The sequence below is a fragment of the Giraffa tippelskirchi genome, chromosome 9, assembly GCF_054371585.1.
Source record: "Giraffa tippelskirchi isolate mGirTip1 chromosome 9, T2T-mGirTip1v1.2.pri, whole genome shotgun sequence".
NCBI lineage: Eukaryota > Metazoa > Chordata > Mammalia > Artiodactyla > Giraffidae > Giraffa > Giraffa tippelskirchi.
Window position 1 is genome coordinate 136,353,665 of NC_137283.1, and position 12,242 is coordinate 136,365,906.

Below are 12,242 nucleotides of genomic sequence, written 5' to 3' on the forward strand. Positions count from 1 at the left end.
GAACATGAAGGGGAGCCAGATTTATGCAGCTGGAATAATAAAAGGAGGGATGCCAATTCTTAATGACATCTTTGAACTTACAAGTCAAACCAATCCTACCACATCTTTCTTATTTGTCTTATTTAATAAGACATCTTTCTTATTTAAGCCATTAGTAGGTAGAAAAAAATTAAAAGGAGTAGTAGCATCTTTAGCTACTTTTTATCATAAATTTGACTCTTTAAATTAATTCCTGTCACTAGGCAGGCTTTCAGGAAACATAGCACAAGATAGTTACATTTTGATAAGGAGGGAGAGAAAGAAAACAGATGAAAGAGAAAATAGAAAGAAAAACAGAAGGGAATTTTAAAAGCCAGCCTTTGCACCCACATTTTTACCAGACTGAAACAAAATGAGAAAAATAAAAACCATCCAGGGAGTTTTTCATGAAGGAAAATCACTCAATTTAAAAGGTTTTCCTTTATTTGGAGATTATGCCTTTCTAACTATTTTTGGTGTTAAAATATCCTTTAAAAAACAGAAATGGTGGTGGCAATAGTAGTCGCTTTCAAAAAATTCTCCATTTGAAATAAAAACAGGGCAACTTAATTATGGTCTCTATTTAACAAAAAAAAAGGTGTGTTGGTCCATCACATCCAAGGATTAAGAACCGCTCCATCAGAGCATGGGGCCTTCCCAGGTGGTGCTAGCGGTAAAGAACCTGCCTGCCAATGCAGAAGACATAAGAGATGTGGGTGTGATCCTTGGATCTGGAAGATCCCCTGGAGAAAGAAATTGCCACCCACTCCAGAATTCTTGCCTGAAAATACCCCACAGACAGAGGAACCTGGCAGGCTACAGTCCATAGGGTCACAAAGAGTTGAACATGACTGAAGCGACTTACCATGCCACCAGAGGATGGGCTGATGGCCAAGAGCACATGGATTCCATAGGAATCTGGTTGAGACAGAATAGGAGGAGGCTCAGCCTGAAAAAGGAGGGAATGAGAACACAGGGAAGCTAAGGCAAAAACATGACGGGAGAGCAGAATTCAGGGGCCTTTCCATCTCCTTCCTTTAGGTTCAGCCTAGTCTGAACCAAGGACATTTTCTTCCAGCTACATCAAATTGCTCAGTATTACACTTCCTGCTAGACCTTTGACAACATAAATGAAATATGTATATTTCACAGTGCCTAGTACAGTGTGCACTATTTAAGTGTTTTCTTTTAGAGGATTGGTATAGCTAGTCCACACTTAGGTAAAGAAGGAATTTAAAAAAAAACAGAAAACTAAAAAAATAATATTTGATGTTTGGCATCCACTCTCTCATTGGATAGTCTCACTATCTTTTGATCACCACCCTATAGATTAGGAAATTGAATATCTGAAAAATTATCTGAGGCCACGTGTGTGTGTGCGTGTGTGCTCAGTCATATTTAACTCTGCAACCCCATGGACAGTAGCCCTCCAGGCTCCTCTGTCCATGGAATTTTCCAAGCAAGAATACTGGAGTAGGTTGCCATTTCTTTCTCCAGGGGATCTTCCTTCCTGCCCAGGGATCGAACCTGCATTCCTTGCATCTTCTGCATTGGCAGGTAGGTTCTTTACCAGCTGAGCCACCAAGGAAGCCCATCTAAGGCCACAGAGACACTGCAAAGCATGGAAGCCTAGTCTGAACCAAGGACATGTTCTTCCAGCTACATCACATTGCTCAGCATTACCCTTACTGTTAGATGCTCAGTTGTGTCCGACTCTGTGTGACCCCATAGACTGTAGCCTGCCAGGCTCCCCTGTCCATGTGATTCTCCCAGCAAGAATGCTGTAGTGGGTAGCCATTACTCTTAACAGAGTTCAAAACTGCTTGTTATTTCTTTTTTTTTTTTTCAAAGGACTGAGAACATTTCTTTCTTGTAACTTACAAAAAATAAATACAACTGTCACTAATCTTCATGAGCAATTTCTCTTAAAATCTAAATTATGTAGGATACTTAAATTGTTCTCTGGCTAGAGGAAAGAAGAAGCGCCTGTAGTAGTTCACATGAATACTCAAGTTTAGCGGCACCAGCTCATCTTTCTAGTCAAGAAGACTAAGGTCGATGTGGAAGTAGACGTAAGGAAAGTAGTTTTGGTTGCTGAGTTGGAGTCCAGGGATCTCCACGGATGCATCCAATATACTTGCAGCTGCAACTTCATCCAGATGCCTGAAGACGGAGTTCAGAACCTCTCCTAAACGTTTGGAGCATGACTTCTTATGAGGCTGGAGGAGAACCACCTGGAAGTTCACTGGCAGTCCATACCTGAGCACAGACTCCACAAACACTCTCAGCGCCTTGATGTGGATCCAGGCAATAAAGGCTTTGCTGAAGTTGACCTTGAGCCATCGCAGCAGTGGGCCCTCACTCTCTCCCTCTCTGTTGCTCTGCCCCGCAGCAGGCCTATCGGGGTTCCCTAGAGGGGTTACCTTAACCTTGTGGTCCAGGAAGGTGGATGATCCCTTTTAAAGAGCAACACAGGAAATTTGATATTGTTGCTTCTTATCCGACAGCAGTTGGGTCATCTCTTCCTTTTCCCTTTTAATTTCTTTTTCATCATAGTAAAATTCTCGTACAGTGAACTTATTCTCTCTGGCTTTGGTTTTGAAACCATCGATCACTTTTCAAAACAGAGTCACGGTGAAGAGGCCGCCCTCCTTGTCCTCAGCGATCAACTTGGTTGACCATGGGACCACCATGTCTGAGAGGGATTCGTAGGTTTTTTGTCATTGTACGTAACTCGGTTTGGGGACAATGACCAGCAGTGTGAGCAGGTACTCGGAATCCAGCACGAAGTCTACTTTGCTCACAATGTCTCTCAGGGTCCGTATGAAGAGGTTTCCCATGGATTTCTTCTCCAGATTCTCTAGGTTTGTCTTCAGAGTGTTGTAGGCGGCCGTTCGGGACTTCAGGTCTGTCTCTATCTGTGCCAGTTGCTTTGCCAGAGTGTCCACCACTCTCACCAGAGGCTGCTTCGTGGGATACTTGGCCATGTCCCATTCGAAGTGGGTCACAAAGGACGTTAGGTCAACTCCGTTGGCCAGAAGGTTCTCCTGGACCTTTCCCTTGGCGTCTTCCAACACTTCCACCACGCTCTGGGCCATTCTCCTTATGAGACTTTCAGCAAAGATATCGAGCTTCGCCAGCTCATCAGAGAGGCCGACAAGGGAATCCAAGGTCCCCACCTTGAAGTCAGGAATTGTGAACGTGGTGTTATAAGACAGGTTGGACTTGGAGGTTACTGTGTTCATCCTCTCCAGGGCTTGTAAATTTTCCTTATCTCCAGGGACAGAAATTAACCAAAACTCCGACATGTTTCTGTTTCATGTTTCTGTTTCTCCAGTCTTCTTTGATCCAGCTCGCGCACACCGAACGCAGTTCCTTTCGCTCTTGATCGCTGATGGCCTGGGGACAAACTGGCCCCGAGGAGATGCCACCGGCCCCGGCCCCTGCGAGGGCGCAGCAGAGGCGCCGGCTCCCGGGTTCCCACGGAGAAAGCTCGAGGAGGGCGCGCGTGGGCCGAGGAGGAGCGGGGACCAAGGGGAGGCGGGCAGCTCGCTCTGGTCCCCCGGGTCGCGACGCGCGCCCTCTCGCCTCGCCGCCTCGGGTCCTCGAGCCGCCGCGCGTCCTTGCCGGGAGCCCGAGGGCCGCGCGGGTAGGCAGCGGGCGGGCGCGGGGCCGAAGCGCGCGGCCGGCTCCCGGGAGGCAGCGGCTTCTTGTTGTTTCTTTTTTTTTAAGTTCTTATAGTTTCTCTTAAAAAAGAAAAAGTTTATTTATTTTAATTGGAAGCTAATTACTTTACAATATTGTGGTGGTTTTTGCCATACATTGACATGAATCAGCCACGGGTGTACATGGGTCCCCATCCTGAACCCCCTCCCACCTCCCTCCCCATCCCATCCCTCTGGGTTGTCCCAGTGCACCGGCTTTGAGTGCCCTGCTTCACGCATCAAACTTGGACTGGTGATCTAGTTCACATATGCTAATATACATGTTTCAATGCTGTTCTCTCAAATCATCCCACCCTCGCCTTCTCCCACAGAGTCCAAAAGTCTGTTCTTATATCTGTGTCTCTTTTGCAGTCTCACATATAAGGTTGTCGTTACCATCTTTTTAAATTCCATATATATGTGTTAGTATACTCTATTGGTGTTTTCCATTCTGACTTACTTCACTCTGTATAATAGGCTCCAGTTTCATCCACCTCATTAGAACTGATTCAAATACATTCTTTTTAATAGCTGATTAATATTCTACTGTGTATATGTACCACAGCTTTCTTATCCATTGACCTGCCGATGGACATCTAGGTGGCTTCCATGTTCTAGATATTGTAAACAATACTGTTTGTTTTAAGGTGTAAAGTACATTATGATTAAAAAACTTTTACTGAAGAATATTAACCATTGATATTGTATTTAATTTAGATTAATTGTAAAATGAAGCTATCAATTTGAGGATTATAAACCAATTGCTGATAAAAAGTTTTTCAACCCAGAAGAGAAGGGGGTGGTTAAGGGCAGAATTTACAGAATTTTGCTTTGTTTCTTTGGAATTTAAATTTATTAGCCACAGAAGCACATAATAACAGTAGTTTGGATTTTGAAACTCCTTTACAGAACTTCCTTAGCAGGTTGGAATTAAACAGACAAGCCATCATTTTACATCTTTACTAAAGTGGTACCAGGTCCTTAATCAGCAATAATGTGAAAGGAATACAACAGAAGGGAAGACATCTGGGAACTGATTTTCAGAGTTTAATGAAGTTCACTTTAGCTACATATTTTAAGGGAATACTAAGTACAACAGAACAAAACAATGACATTTACTCTAGAAACAATGTCTTGATTGTGAATGTCCTTTAATCCTAAACTTTGCCATTGTTCATAAAATGTTCCGTATTGATAAATCTCATGATAGAATCAGAGAATGTCTGTCTTCAGACATATGATACAATATGATTCAGCTATATGATCCAATCTATAGCTGAAAAATGATGATTCAGCAGATTCAGCTCTTAGTAATAAAATAAAACCCATTTTCCCAATCCTGATTTCTAATAGGTTTATATATCCCTTTTGGCTACTTATAAATCTGGAGCTTTGCATAGTTTGACTTCAAAGTTTCTCAGCAATGACCACACCTGGCATCAACCTCTTTCACCCTTGCTAAAACACTAGAAACAATTCTTACTATGACAGTAATTCAGAACTTTCTTAATGCAACAAAAATATATGGAGCTATTGAAAGCTCCATATATCCAAGGGACTTATAAGTATAGCTTTCTGCCCTTGACTTTCCATGGAATGGAATCAGCTTTTCTCTTTATATATAAAACACAGGGATTGACTACTTCATATGTTTTGAAAATACATTTTTTAGTTTGCCTTTCTACTGCCAGTTTTTAAACTAGGGTAAAATTGGCATTTTTGGAGAGGACTGAAAAAGAACTCCACACAAAGGAGAGTTATATAAGAGCTAAGTTTGAAGGCTTAAATAGTTTAAAGACAGAAATAGGGACTCTTGTTCTCTGGAAAACCCCCTGATCCGCAACATTTCAGCTATGGTGAAGACCTGGAAATCGTGGGTTAAGATCCTGTGACCTGATTCATCTGCTCTTCATCAAAACTGTAGACACAGAGTGAGAAAAGCAGACCTTGGTAGCAGGGAGTTGCTCAATATTATCCTTTAGGTCTTGGTTTTGCTAGCACTCAGAGCTAACTTTCATCTTTTTCCATTAAATGAAGACATCAGAATGATGTTTAACACAGAACGTCAGCACCAGTCAAGACCATCTGTGACCATGATGGACCAGGACAAAAGCAAATTCATGAAGTAATCATGCCTGAGCACAGACAAAAAGGTAAATGTTCTCCGAGCCAAAAAAACAAAATGACCAAACATCCCCCTAGCCTGGCATGTAGAAATGATTACTGCTTCTTTACTAATTATAGCATTCTCTCTTTCTAGATAAGATTCACTAAGATACCTGCTTTTGAAGTCCTAGCCCTCAGTGCCCCAGAATGTGACCTTGTTTAGAAAAGTGGTCATTGTACACGGAGACAGTTGAGATGCGATCACAATGAAGTGGCCTGAGCCCCTAATCCAGTGTGACTGGATTCCTTTTAGGCACAGGAAATTTGGGCACAGACATGCACCCAGGCCGAACTTCAAGTAAAGATTGGTATTATGCTACCACAAACCAAGGGACTACCTAGAAGCCAGGAGAGAGGTCTGAACAGAGACCTCTCCAGTGCCCTCAGAGGCAACGTGGCCCTGCCAGCACCTTGATCTTGAACTTCCAACCTCCAGAACTCTCAGATCACAAATTTCTCTCATTTAAAGCAACTAGCTTGTGGTTCTTTGCTATGGCAGCTCTAGGAAGTGTATGCATACTCAAACACAGGATGATTCTTTTTTTCCTGGCAGCATCATATCCAAAGGAGTACCTGACTTCCTTGAACTCTGCTGAAAATCACCTAAAGTGAAAGTGAAAGTTGCTCAGTCATGCCTGACTCTTTGTGACTGCGTGGACTATGCAGTCCATGGAATTCTCCAGGCCAGAATACTGGAGTGAGTAGCCTATCCCTTCTCCAGGAATCGAATTGGGGTCTCCTGAAGGCAGATTGAAGGCGGATTCCTTACCAACCAAGCTATTAGGGAAGCCAAAAATCACCTAACACAAGCCCAAATCCTACAGTCGTGACTCACACCCTCTTAACACAGTTCTCCACGCTGTCTGTGTTTTTCTTCATTACAATAAGTTGATAAAACCAACCTGTTTAACTACAACTCTGTTCCTGGTGGCCTTTGGCTGAAGGGCATTGACACAACTCAGGAAATGTTCTTTTCCCCCCAGTAATGTGTATAATTATTGCTTGTTTCAATTGCTTTGGTCACTTCCCCTGCCCGCACCCCACTCTGGGAAACTTTATTTCATAGCAAGAATGTCTATTTTCTACTGTCTTTTCAACATGGCAAAAAGGTTTCTATACATCACTGGTTGGGTTTTATCCCATAACAAATCAACTTCAAAAGTGGATTTTTTGATTGTTTGTACATCTTTAAGTTCATTCGAACTCTTTCACTATCTTTCTACTTTCACTGTCTCATTACCTTTTTTTCATTTCAATTTTAGCTTTTTCTCTCCTTATAACTTTCTGGTCTTATTTCATATAGGCCATATCATTTTGAATTTTATTGAAAATTTCAGTTTTCTCTGTTTTTTCTTCTGGCTTCTATGATCAATCATTTTTTAATAGGTTTCCTCTTTAAAATTTTTTTTTAAATCATGAGTTTTTTTTTTTGAGTCTCTTGTTCTGTAAATCATTTTCAAATTCTCTATACTGTTTGTTGTGTATATAGTAAGTTAGATTATCGCTAAAAAAAATTCACCTCTGTGAAGGGATATATCCACTGAGTCCCATCTAGATCAGCAATCCCTAGCTGATTCACAGATCCATGGGAATAAATATTAATTGTTGCATGTCACCAAGATTTTGTGGTTGTTATGCAATATTAGCTAATGGTATGCTATGCTTTCTCATTTGTTTGCTTGCAAATTTATAGTCCCATGATGGGGATGACTATACATATCTAGAATCTACCAAATTGGGTGAATGTGTGCCCTTAATTTTATTTTCTGACAATTGGCTGCTAGCTGAATTTCTCTTTAAATTTGTAGCTTTTAATATTAATAGGTTAGTATATCCAGCTCCTAGCCCAAATTCTAGCAGCTAACAAATTACATTCACCTTGCTTTGTTCTGTGGCACCAATGGGATTTTATCCCGCTCTCTCTACCAGTATTCTGACACTGAACACAAAGAGAAAGTGAAAAAACAACTCCCTACAGAGCTGGCATTCTCTAACTGTCCCACTTTAGTTATGGAAATGACATATTCCCAGATTCATTGCCTTTCCTGCTTCTTGTCCAGCTGTCTTCCTCAAGTTGCATCCCTAAATGGATGTAAGAAGAAAGATAATGAAAGGAGCACAGAAATGGTGGGTAGACAGGGGAATGGCAATCTTGCATCTACAAAAGCAACAGTCATGGTGGGGGGGTGGGGTGGGGAAGAAATGCCCAGTGTTCTTTTTAGTCTAGTCCTTGTATTTCCGGGCCAGGAGCTGATGGTTTGCAAGGTATTAGGGTTGTGCAGTTTCCCATGTCACAGTACTGGCTAGGTGTTTCCATCCAGGTTGTACATTAGAGTTAAGAAAATTTCTCTTAGACTCTTAATTTTCAGTGTTTTGAGCTTTCCTAAATTTCTTTCTTTCGTCATCTATTTCTTTTTTCCTAGGAATTTTATTAAGAAGCAGAGACAGGTAAGAGCCTCCTCAGTAGATGTTGTTTTAAATTACGGATTAAAAATGAATACAGTGATATAACCAAAGTTTATATTCCTTATGAGCAGAGACTAAATTCAGATTTCTTAACTGATTTATAGCATAGTATCAGCATACTGTAGTTGTTCAATGAATTTTCTTTGATGGACAAAATCAATTTGCTCTAAGCCATAGATAATCCCTGATTATCCAGTTGGCATTTCTTGGCAATTGAGGAAGGAATTTCATACCCACGGCCAAGGTCAATATTTCCTGCTCTTCAGATATCAAGCCAATTCACTATTCACTTGATGTAAATTAGTACCAAGTTCATAAGTTAATTGTGAAGATCTGGGTATCACTTAAGGCAGCCATTAAGTGGTGCTTTAAGCACCAAAGTATCACTTAAAGCACCACTTAAAACAATGGTTGCCATTTCCTTCTCCAGGTGATTTTCCTGACCTAGGGATCGAACCCATGTCTCCTGCATTGGCAGGTGGATTCTTTACCTGCTGAGCCACCATAAATTCCTTACTAATAGAGCTCTGGTTCCTATTGTTTGTGTTAGAAACTGACACGTTGATGTACAGTCACTGAAGCACCAACACAATTAAAATTCCAGAATGATTAACCTCAAAATAGGTAGAATCAACAAAAAAATAATTACTTCTGGGTGAAAGGGGGCCTTTCAGGTGGCTCAGTGGCAAAGAATCCACCTGCCAATGCAGGAGAAACAGATTCAATCCTGGAGTTGGGAAGATCCCCTGGAGCAGGAAATGGGAGCCCATTCCAGTATTCTTGCCTGGGAAATTCCATGGACAGAGGAACCTGGTGGGTTACAGTCCATGGGGTCACAAAAGAATCGGACATGATTTAGAGACTAAACAACAACAAACAAAATGTCAAAGGAGATATTTCTTGTCTAAACTTGTTCATGATTTAAAAAATCGTTGACAGGCATTAACAGCAAGTAATTCCATATAAATCAGTGTTTGAGCCCTAAGACAAAGCAGCTTAGAGAAGTTTCCTTTAATTTTGGTGTAGCAGCTCTCTGAAATATTCAGCATTTGTAACAATGTTGACATTTATTCAACACAAAGTGATTTTAGCCACTATTAGAAAACAGGTTGAATAAAATCAAGTACCATTGGAAAATCAGGCAAGTAAATATTTACAAACCATATTTACATAAGACAAAAGATTTAAGGGATTTTCTATTAAATGCTTTTATTTATATTGTGATGCTTCACCTCAGTAAATCTACCATAATGAAGGGATTTAAAATTTAATTACCCTCTAACTTTAAAAACCTTTGACTTGGTAGTTCTTCAGTTCTGGGGAAGATGTGTTTTGCTTCTCTTTTCAAGTAAATAAGATAAAAATAAATATTTAAGTTTCTGAAGTGACATATGGACAGCATGGCTAGAGCTACCGTCTGGAGATCTACAGCCCATGAGACAGGACATGATAGAGCAGCTAACACGAGGTACGTGTACGTGTGTGTGTGTTAGTCACTCAGTCGTGTCCGACTCTCTGTGACCCCAGGGACTGCAGTCCACCAGGCTCCTCTGTCCATGGAATTCTCCAGGCAAGAATACCGGAATGGGTTGCCATTTCCTTCTTCGATGCAAATTTTAGTAGTAGTAGTTTAGTCGCTAAGTTGTGTCCGACTCTTGCGACCCCACAGACTGCAGCCTGCCAGGTTCCTCTGTCCATGGGATTCTCCAGGCAAGAATACTGGAGTGGGTTGCCGTTTCCTTCTCCAACAAGGTATATAAACATGCTTAAATTCTATTTTCGTGCTTGCACTGTTTCTCTCTGATAAAGTGAGTCCAACAAAAGTCCTCCTTCAGAACTGTTGTGAATTTAAGGTTTCCAGAATTTTCTTTTGCTCCAAGCGTAAACTTAATGCTTGAAAGTTGGACAAATATCATAAAATAATAAAGCAACAGTGTCGCTATGTAAGCAGCAGCTATACTCCTCTTCTAAAAAGCCATGAAGAGCTGCTTGTTGTACAGTGCCAGAATTTTCTGTAAGGATCACAGGCCGTCTGCTGGTCAGACTTTCTCCAGCCAACACTGCCATCTATTGGTAAAATTATGACGGTATCTAGCAAAATGAAATTTTGGTTGGTAATTGGTGAAGGCTTTGTTTTTGATTTGACTTTGGTTTGTGTTTTGAATTTTATTCGAATGGGCCCAGAAAGGAAGGGTTTCTTTTTCTTCCTGAAAGAAGTTCACAATTTGGTGTAGTGATTAAGAATGCTGGCTGAGCTCTTTCCTACCTGTGTGACCTTGGCAAGTGACTTAAGCTCTCTGGGTTGTTGCTTTCTCATCTATAAAGTGGATGTGCCTGCCACAGTGCCAGGAATGCAATGTGTGCTCAATGAATATGAGCTCTTATTATTTCCTTCTTAAGGCATATATGAATGAAAGCGTCTCAATTATTTTCTAGGAACATTCCTGCGTTTTAAGATATTTCCCATTCATGTGTTTTTATGTTTCAGTAACTCCCAATGGCAGAACATAGTAGAAAGTCTTCCTTGAAGTTTTAATTTCCATCTCCTGAAATTATTCAGTCTTGAAATATATTTGATTGAGAACCATCCAGAAAATAGCCTCTTTTTTTTTTATGAAGAGTAGTTTTGTCTTGAATTTTTTACACTTTTCTGTAAACCCAATTTATTATGGTGACAAAACCTTAAAAAGATAACTATAAACAAATAAAAAATATGTAATGCTTTGGGAAATGCAGCCTCTACTTAACTAAGAGCAGCTTCTAGAATATAGACTTTAAAAAATTTTTATTTAGTTTGGCTGTGCTCTGTTTTCATTGCTGCGGAGAGCTTTCTCTAGTTGCAGTGAGCAGGGGCTACTCGCCTGCTGTGGAGCAGGGTGCACAGGACTAGCTGCCCTGCAGCATGTGGAATCTTCCCAGACCAGGGATAGAGCCCATGTCCCCTGCACTGGCAGGCAGATTCTTAACCACTGGACCAGCAGGGAAGTCCTAGAATATGGATATTATTACAGAAGGCAAACAGGAGGCATTCCATGCAGTCTTAGATTGGAAATTCACTAAGCACCACTGTGACATTTTCACATGGCTTCTTTCCTCCCATCAGCCATCTTGTCCGCTTTCTTCCCTTTAAGATTTATTTTGTAGGCGCTTGCCCTTTCCATGGGGCTTCCCAGGTAGTGCTAGTGGTGAAGAACCCGCCTGCCAAGGCAAGAGCCATAAAATTGCCTCTCTTTTTTCAGCTCCTGCCAAATCTTCTCTTCTTTGATTCCCCTCATCAATATCAAAAAGGCCCTCTAGGAGAGCAATAGGCCCCTTCAGAATCCTCCTCAGAAGGTCATGGGGAGGCTAGTGGAGAATGCTTCCATGTTATGATATCTGCAACCCAGGTATGTACTTATTTCATAAATTCCAATGAATACAGGGCAGTTTACACAATAACCATGAGAGAGTTGGCGGTTAACTTGGGCTTTTGCTGCATCTTGATTTCCACTTGGGAGCTCTCTGAAGCAGACACCCACTTCTCTTAGAGAGCTATTTTTGTGTTGTGGAAATAAATGAAGACCAACCAATGAGGAAAGCAAAGGCTATTTATTCAGAGCTGCAAGAAAGTCAGTTATCATCATGTGTGTCTTAGCAGAGACTTAAGGCCAGCAGAGGAGTGGAAGAGCTTTGCAATCGAACAAAGAGAAGGCTGCAGATCTGCCCTGACTGGGGGCTGTAGGCAGGCTAACAAGAAGTGGGGCAACCTATGTGATTGGTTGAGGGTGCACATTTGGCTTTCTTTAGCTAGTCCTAAGTTGGAAGTAAAGACAAAAATTAGGGAAGTGGTCAATTATTAAGTCATGGCCATTCGGGGCCAATTTGTTCAGAAGTTATTGTTTAGCTTCC

The 12,242-nt window shown here is 41.3% G+C and overlaps 1 protein-coding gene and 1 pseudogene across 2 annotated transcripts in view; one reads left to right on the forward strand and one right to left on the reverse strand.

Annotated features, from left to right (window-relative positions):
• LOC145521926 (uncharacterized) overlaps positions 1-12,242 on the forward strand; it is a 73,631-nt gene that overhangs the window by 31,026 nt on the left and 30,363 nt on the right. The gene's annotated exons all lie outside the window — the stretch shown is intronic.
• On the reverse strand, positions 1,848-3,326 carry LOC145521759 (V-type proton ATPase subunit C 2-like; annotated as a pseudogene). The gene is made up of 2 exons (XR_014065664.1): positions 2,490-3,326; positions 1,848-2,375 (listed from the first exon to the last, which is right to left on the reverse strand). The product of XR_014065664.1 is annotated as a V-type proton ATPase subunit C 2-like (transcript).